Consider the following 9208-nt stretch of genomic DNA (forward strand, 5'->3'; position numbering starts at 1 on the left):
AAGCAGTACTGTCCTTCCTTTGTTAATTACATTTATTTTCCCCACACTTTTTACATGACTGTGTATAGAAGTGTGTATTTATGAATTTCTTCCAGTGAGAATTTTGACTGAAATTGGCAAATGGTTTGCAAAATACCATAAGAAGCTGACCCAGCCACAAAGGCTCAGGAATATATTTCTAAGAAACAGTGTCCTTCACTGGCTGGGAAATCTTTGTTAGTTACAAAAACTGGGGAGAATGTCACTTGTTATACCCAACTTCTAGCACCTGCACAGCGCTTCTGAACTGGAGACCTCTAAAAAAAAAGCTCTAAATGGGAGGTCACTGTGATTTTCCTTATTCATAGCCCTTGAATTTAAAGAAAGTGAAGGAATGGGACAACATGGAATTCAGCCACGTGACGCCTGACCACAGTGAAATTCTCTGAAGTACTCAACTACTCCGAATGCTGATCCCATACACCTTCCTGCAAAGAAGGTTTTAGACATACACATATAAGAAAAAGTCTTAAGTATATATAATATACAAATTTGGTTATAAATTATTTAATAAAATTAATTCTATTAAAGTTAATAAAAAAAATGTCTCCCACACTCTGTGTATACATTTGTTTGTATGTAGTTATGTTTATATATATATATATATGTAGAAGTGTAATTGAAGAATAAAAAAACCCATCTGTAGAAATTTAAGACATTTGAGATGTAAAGGAAGAAAATAAATAAAATTCTGCCTGGCAAAGAAACCATGAGCTCAATGAAAGCAAGTTGCTAACAAAAGCTTCTGTTTATTGTTCACTAACCTGGTCTGTTCGTTAAATCAGAGTTACAATACTTCTAGGAAACAGTGACATTTTCCAGTTCAACATTGACTGTGCAGTAGCATGGCAAGACAGAAAGATGACTCTCTACTTTTTTTTTTTTTCCTTCTCCTCCATAAACATGGTAAATGTAATAAAATGAAGTCAAACAGAATTATACTTCTGTTTGTCCTCTAAAATACCAAGTTTATTCCTGGAAAATTGGTCTCCTCCTCCAAAAGGGTTCTTCAGAGAATCATGAGCTACTTCTGGGCTAAAGTATCGATTCACTGTTTTTGACCCTACTAGTTTCTTGTTTTCACTGAAGTAGGATAACACGATGACAAGCAACTTTCCACTCTTCCACTGATGAGTGATGTAACTGTCATTTAGAGATGCTGATGGTTTCCTTTCAGTTTTTGTTGTTGTTGTTGTTGTGTCTAATAATGGAATGCCTTTGTGTTTTTTTGTTATTTAATGTGGAAACAGGGAAATGTATGTTACTAGCACTGTACAGCTGGCTGGACTGCGGCTTAATGTACAGTTAGCACAATTCATCTCAGTGCTGCTTTCCATTGCATGTGGTTTTGCATTGTACACCTTTGTACATATTTGGTCAAGAAAGGAAAAAAAAAATGCAGATCATGAGCTTCTTCCAGAAGATGACTGTCATTTGAGAAGCTGGCTTGTGTGGAAGAATCTACACAACGTTCCTGCAAAGCCCAGAGCCTGACAGCAACAGCTACAGAATGAAATGAAGAGTTTTAAGGAATCAATGCTACCTAAAAATAAGTTGCTTATGTTTAGTTCATTTTTTTCCCCAAAATTACAGTAGATAAACAAGGTCTACTGGAAATAAGGACTAGGCAAAATCATGGTATAGTGACTGAGGAAATGTCCAATTGACTGCCAGGCCAACAGTTACCCAGAGAAGCACAAGCAATGCTGAGTAAAGGTTGGGAATTCTCCTTCAGAGACCCTTGAGGATACCTAAGCAGTGCATCTGGCCACTGATCAAGGAATAAAAGGTAAAGACATCAGAAGAAGAGAAATGGCAGGTAGAGACCCTGGCCAAAGTTGAGAGGCTGCCTTGGATCAGGATTAGTTGCCCGGCATCACAGGCATGGTGTAGGGGAACTGCTAAGTCACAGGTTGCACCAGTGATTGAGCTCCTGGTGAAGGTCTGTGTCTGGCCCAGTGAACACAGGCAAATTGGTTGCACCTGTGCTCCCTAGGCAAGCAGAAGGTGTAGACCCAGGGTGGAGCCACCCTGAGCTCATATAAGGGCCAACTATTGAAGGAAAGGCCCATTTTGTACTTAGACTGCTTTCTGAGAGGGAGTGCAGTATAGCTATAGAATTCCTTCACCAGATGGGTGAGTTTGGTTCCTCTTTCTATATAAAACTATTGGTATGCCTGTAAATACTTTATCTGGTAGTACCAAGAATCTGTCAGAAGTAATTTTGCTTCTTCATAAATAGGAATTTGTGTTTGTGTGTGTCCTTGCTGCATTGTGGCATTGAATTATTCACACGAGATACTTCTTAGGTCATTACTCCAACCCCCCTGTTCAGCCTTTCTCTTCATAAGCAGCAGTCTGAAAAACGTGCCTGTGGGAATGCAAGTGTTCACAAAGGAAAATGTGAGTGGCATTTTGTACTCTCCCACAATAACAGGGATGCAACTTGAAAAATAGAAGGAGGTGATCTCAGAGACACTGACATCTAGTTATATGAGGGACATTTGCATTTGACTGGGGGAGCTGATATTCGGTGCACCAAGTGGTGAGTGTGTGATCCCAGTAGATGACTTCTTCAGAACTGCAACAGTGCACCTTAGATAAAATTTTAGCAGTACAGAATGACCTGAGCTGATCATGGGATGGGAGTGTACCAGCTCTTGTCCTCGGTGACTGCTGAGAAGAAAGCTCAAGAGTATGAGGAGAAGGCTACAGGTGGCTCTGGGGGTCATCATTATTCAGAAATGAATGCTTCTTAGCTCAGTGCAGACCAGCTTTTTCTGTAAACAAGCACTTGAAAATGTGTTTGTCCTAAGGCAAGAGCATTTTACTGAGCAGGTTCCAAATAAGCTAGCAATTTTGCTTAATATTAGATTTTATTTATTTATTTATATATTTCCAGAACCCAGCTTATATCACATTCTTAGCCATAATAAATCACTGTAATTTCAAAGGAGCTATATACTCTCTAGGTTCGGTTTCTTTCAAATGCGCAGCTTCAATTTATGCTCTAGAATTGGCCTAAGCAGTGAACACTTTCCAGCAATATTAATGTAAACTCACTTGTCCATGTGCTTTTGAGTGGGAACTATCTTCATTGTCTTCTCTTCTGTTTCAGCTCTCTTCTGGCCAGATTCAAGTGGAAACTGCTCTGCAGAAGCGACAGATATGGCTGTAAAACTGATTGCTGTAATCAGTGAGAATGAAGGTAAAGGGAACAGAGAGACTGATTAATTAATCCTACTTGATGAGTATGTACGGAACCTTAGAAAGAACCCTTGAGAAAATATATTTTGGCAAGCATTTGCCTCTTGGGAATTTACACACTAGTATATTTCATATTTTGAAGGTAGTTCATCTACCATTATCTCTTAAGTTTTGTGCATCAAAGTGCTGGGTTAACAAAGCTCTTTGGAGGAAACTGCTGTGTGATAAGGGAAACTTTGGAATGGGGATTTATCTCAAAAGCTCTATTCCTTCTTTGGATTATTAGAATTCCTCAAGGGCTGTTTAAGTCTGCGCACAGTTTTATCAGTTCAGACAAAAAACCTCTTTTGGTGAGCTGTTCTCCAACACCTCTGGTTCATAGAATCATAGAATGGCCTGGGTTGAAAAAGACCATAATTATCATCTTCAACAAATTAACTTCATGTTTTTTCATCTTCCTGAAGCTCACCTGAACAATCATGGCCCAAAAAAGTGCCTCTGATACACCACGATCAGAATGCTTGGGTCAGAGTTGGTTGAGAGCTGTAGCTCTTGAGGACACTATAGAATGATGCTGTACCAAAATTTGCTTCAGAATGTCTGCTGTGAATTCAGGAATGTGGCTTGACTATGTAGCTGCCTGCAGTGTGCTGGTACTGCTAAAGTCTCCTCTGTGAAAGCCTTTCTTTCTGTGGCCAAATAACAGTATTGATCCATCTGCAACATCAGGAATGTGTCATTGATTTTTGCCTCTTTTCTGAGGCAGAGATGCAGTAAAATTCATAGGGGAAATAAAAATAAATCACACTTATTCATAGCCTAAATGTCAATTTATGTGATTACAAGCTGATAGGTGTCACAGCCAAAATGACTTAGGATTCGTAGACTCCAATCAAACTTGGTTTCTATAATATCCCTTTTCTTTCTGATCTGATGTATTTAGATCTATTATAGGAGACCTTAACGTTTATGTTACTTAAGATGCTAGAATGACTGCCTTGGAGTCTGCTAGTTTGGGGAAGATCAGGAAAAAAGGCAGTCAATCTCATGCTTTTTAAAAATGTGTTGATCTGTATACATATGCAGATGCATGGTTAAATACAAGGTTATAGCTTGCCTCAGGGAAAAAATGCTTTCAACAGGGGTATGTTTGCCGCATAGTCACAGGAGTAACAGAAGGCAGAAGTTGTTCAGATCAAAAGAATAGCTCTTCTACCTGGACAGATTAGAGCTGGTGACAGAACACTGTAAAATCAAATTCAAATTGAAAAAATGGAAATTAGGGTTGGAGGGGGGTTGGAAAGTTCTGGACGAGGTACAGACCTTGAAAAATGTCAGTTTGATGTGACAGTGGGCAGCAAATCAGTTATAAATGATGTTATTCTTAACCTTTTGTAACCTTGTGATGATTGCTTGTTAGAAAGCAGAGGTGCAAAGGAAAACAGACACGGGCCTGTTGATCCGCAGGCAAAGAAAAATACCATTAAGTTTTACATCACTTACCAGAGCTGCAAATGCAGTGTGCTTGGATGTTCAATTGAATAGATTTAGAAAACAGGAAGGGAAGACCTAACTTTAAGTGCAGACAATCTTCATTATAACATGGTGTTAGCTAAGCTTGTTCCTAAATGTTGGTAGTTTTATTTCGATTAAAATGGGATTATTTTATCTTCTGGAGGTAAAAATGCAAATGCCACCTGTGGTTTGACTGCTTATGCACAGCATTGTTTGTAATATAACTTCATAATTACTTTAATATAGGCTGCAGCATGCTATTAGCATTCAGCATCTCTGATATTCAAGATGACAGCGCAGAAGTGTGATTGGAGATGGGAAATGCCTGCTTCAGAGGTACTTCCTTCTAAAGTTTATGGAGGTTTTATTGTGGGTCTCAGCAGCCTGGAGTGTCAGGGTGAAGAGCAATTATGTGGTGCTGTGGCTCTGGGAAAACAGTGCTTCCAGGGAACAGGGCAGAGATGCCATGCTCTTAATTTGAACATCCTTTGAGGTTTAACATAAGCAAGCTGAGGTTTAACATAAGCAAGTGTAGAGTCTTGCATCTCGGTAGAAATAATTGCATACACCAGTACAGGTTGGGGGAAGACCTGCTGGAGAGGAGCTCTGCTGAGAGGGACCTGGGCGTCCTGGTGGACGACAGGTTGGCCATGAGCCAGCAGTGTGCCCTTGTAGCCAAAAAGGCCAATGGCATTCTGGGGTGCATTAAAAAGAGCGTGGCCAGCAGGTCAAGGGAGGTGATCCTCCCCCTCTACTCTGCCCTGGTGAGGCCTCATCTGGAATACTGTGTCCAGTTCTGGGCTCCCCAGTACAAAAAAGACAGGGATCTCTTGGAAAGAGTCCAGCGGAGGGCCACAAAGATGGTGAAGGGCCTGGACCATCTCCCCTACGAGGAGAGACTTAGGGAACTGGGTCTGTTTAGCCTTGAGAAAAGAAGGCTGAGAGGGGACTTGATCCAGGTTTATAAATACCTGAGGTGTGGGAGCTATAGTGGCGAGGCTGGTCTCTTTTCAGTAGTGCGTGGGGACAGGACTAGGGGCAATGGGCTGAAACTCCAGCATAGGAAGTTCCGCACGAATGTGCGCAAGAACTTCTTTACAGTGAGGGTGACGGAGCACTGGAACAGGCTGCCCAGGGAGGTGGTGGAGTCTCCTTCTCTGGAGATATTCAAGACTCGCCTGGACGCCTACCTGTGCGACGTGGTGTAGGGAGCCTGCTTTGGCAGGGGGGTTGGACTCGATGATCTCTAGAGGTCCCTTCCAACCCCTATAATTCTGTGATTCTGTGATTCTGTGATCCTCAGGTAGAACTGGGAAATGGAAGGAAAATTCTGAGTACAAAGAAAAGTTATGGAGTAGGTCTGGGACCCAGACAAGCTCACTGGTTTTTCTTCCACATATGGGTGTAAGAAAGAAGGGTATAATTTTGCTAACTGGAAGTAAAAATGCATCCTGGATCTTGACTAAACACTATGCAGTAGAAACTGCGTTGCTTGAGATTCTGAAGTAAGAACATGAAAGTATTGCAGAGAACTCTCCTGCATCAGAGCCTGTTAGGTTAATGGATTACTGCTTGATCTTTTATTTTGGTTGCAAATAAAGAGTTGCTTATATTAAATGTAGATACATAGATACTACACTGAAAAGGAAAATCCGGAGTGGAGGAGTACTGTAATAAATCAATACAAATTAGGAGCTGAACTTGCATAATGATGAATACAGCTGGTCTGTTGAAGGGTTTGGATGTACAAGTTAAAGAATAATGTTGTGTGGTGGGGTAAGCTATTCTCTTCCAAGAAGTCATTAAGCTCATAATATAGTTATGTTTGTAAAGTCTAAACACATACTTAGCATGCATCAAAAAATGCTTATGAAGTATCACAGGAATGTGCATATTACCAGCATATAGCATTTTCAGAAGGTATCATAAGCAGAAAGCTTGATACTGCCCTGTTAGGAAACAGGGAGGGAACCATCTGTTTCAATAGTAATTGAGCCAAGAAGTTGTTGCTCTTTTTAACTGGTGATCTGATGTTCCCTGGGATGAATTTCTTTTGGCCAGAGGTAACTGTTATTCTTGTAACACTATTGGTTATTCAGCTCTCACGCTTCACTTACAGCTGCAGAGACAGCCATAGTTATTTTCTTTTTCTCTTTCCTTTAATTTCCTGTGGAAATTCAGTCATTGAAAGCTGAAAAGACCAGCAGCAGAAATAACCCAAGTATCCCATAGGATTCAGACTAATATGTCTTCCTGTTCTGTTCCTGAGATATAGCTTAGTGGCATTTTATGACTGTTGTTTCCCTGTACAATCTCCCATGGTTTATTGGTCATTAATCCTTTTTTTTGGCTGAATGCCCACTTTATTTTTTGGAGCCACACTCAGATGGTCTGGTACAATGCGAGTAGTCTCATGTGAACAAACAAGTCTGATTTTGTTTATTTTTACCCTTTGTGATATCTGCAAAGTGCAGTTAATATGGCAAGAAAAAGCAAATTTGGAGAAATCTTACCATCAGACCAAGAATAACTGAAGCCCCTGTGCTTTTCACAGAGGTGTGCTGCTTCATTATTTCTGCAACAGTTGTTCTTCTGGCACTGCCAAGCCTTACAAGCTGTCAGGATTGTTATGTCCAGAGTGCGATTGCTCATTGGTTGTACTATACCTGGAGGATGATGAGAAGCAGAGTACCAGAGGGATTATCCTGTAACCTGTCCTGTTTTACATATTTATCAATTATGGAGGAACTGGTAGTGCATTTAGTTGTTTTTCTTTTAAACTGGAGGACCTAAAAACAACAACAAAACTGATCAGCTGAGGTGAGTTCACCAGAAGGCCATTGGAATGACTGGGGCACTTCTCCTGTGAGGAGACACTGCGCAAATGGGCTTGTTTGGACTCTTGCTGAGACAGGTAGTTCTGGCTTCTAGTAGACATAATATTTTGAAAATTAGGGTAAACAAAGTGTGGAAAAGCAGAAAATCTTGATAACGGTGACTGACCTATAAAGACAATATATGGTCTTATCTTTACCAAACTCAAGTGTTGACTACAGGCACCAGTGCCTTTACTGTATGCGGATGACTTTCTTATAAGGAAGATGTCAGTGAGGAAAAATGTGTCACAGATGCTTTCCTTGAAGTTTGTTGCTTTCAGAGGCCAGGGGGAAAGCATAATGTGAGACATATATATTTCTGTTCACCTTTTTCCTGATGTTTTTAACAGTACAGATTAACCTGGAGTGCCTAATGTAATTATTAGGAATCTGCATTATAGTCTATCTTAATTTTGCGTTCCTGTGTCTGGGCCCTCTAGTCTATGGACTCAAATGCTCTGTTATAAAACTATGGTTACTAGATAAGCAGTGATTACATACAGCCTACACAATGAATCTGATTGCTGCAAGCACTTTTCAGAATACTTTAAACATTAAAAAAGGAAAATTGTCTACTGGTATATGCAGTGTCCATGTACACAGAATTTTGACTCATCTCTTAGTCAGGAATATTTTGTCCACTATAAAAGATTTAAAATTACACTTATTCTTTCTATTACAGCCTTGTCAGTCACCATTTCCCTTCAAAACGGTAATTTGGGGGAAAAAAAATCACAATTGCTTATCTTATTGTTTGTCATCTGACTGTCTCCACATTTGTTTTGCACTTTCTCGAGTGCAGAAGATGTGCCCAAAACTGTTGACAGAAAATGTATAAACCTCTCTTCTGTGAAATACAATTGCTGTCATAGAAATCACCTGGTATGTTTAATTCATAACTTGAGTTTTTAAGCTGCTCATTTGACCTTTTTGATATACTGTCAATAACACTGGTGTTTGAATAATGAATTTTATCTGTTCTAACCATTAGACTGATTTACTACCTTCTCAGTGGATTTTGAAAAGTGTCATGTCATCCAGGTGGTACTAAAAGCAAATTATGCAGTGTGCTGGAGTTAGATGGTAAATATTGCCTTTAGCAAATGCCAAAGATATTGGAGCAAATACAGTTACAAAAAGATTCACAAAATGCTTCTCTCTGTTCTGTAACCTATTACAATTCTTTAGAACTTTTTTTGAGGACTGCATGCCATTTTATTATCCTCAGTTTCTCTACTCATGCGTGCACTGAAATGAGAGTCCTCAGAGTTCTAACGTGTTTGTGACAATGTCTTAGCTTGAACTACTATTCAAACAGAGTTGAAAAGATGCAAGAAAGTCTATGAAACTATAATGGACTTATGTGGCAAGGTTTCGGTAATGAGATGCTTTGTTCTTATCTTGACCCGTGGGCTTTTCTGTTCTGGCAACCAGATGAGGTCAACCCACAGTGGAAGTATACAGAAACAATTTAAGTACCAGTGGTGCAGAGAATAATATACCATAATTTAGACAAATATAATTTAATTCTAGTTTTGAACTAAGGAATTTCTGATCTGAGCACAGTCAGA

At 39.7% G+C, this 9208-nt stretch overlaps 1 long non-coding RNA gene across 1 annotated transcript; it reads left to right on the top strand.

Moving 5' to 3' along the window:
- The first annotated feature begins 2136 nt into the window (after positions 1-2136).
- On the top strand, positions 2137-8196 carry LOC140249081 (uncharacterized). Its single transcript, XR_011902939.1, has 5 exons — positions 2137-2175; positions 2349-2442; positions 3173-3247; positions 5008-5097; positions 7316-8196. It is a non-coding gene; the product is annotated as an uncharacterized lncRNA (long non-coding RNA).
- Positions 8197-9208: the final 1012 nt, after the last annotated feature.

Source organism: Excalfactoria chinensis, chromosome 2 (genome assembly GCF_039878825.1).
Source record: "Excalfactoria chinensis isolate bCotChi1 chromosome 2, bCotChi1.hap2, whole genome shotgun sequence".
NCBI lineage: Eukaryota > Metazoa > Chordata > Aves > Galliformes > Phasianidae > Excalfactoria > Excalfactoria chinensis.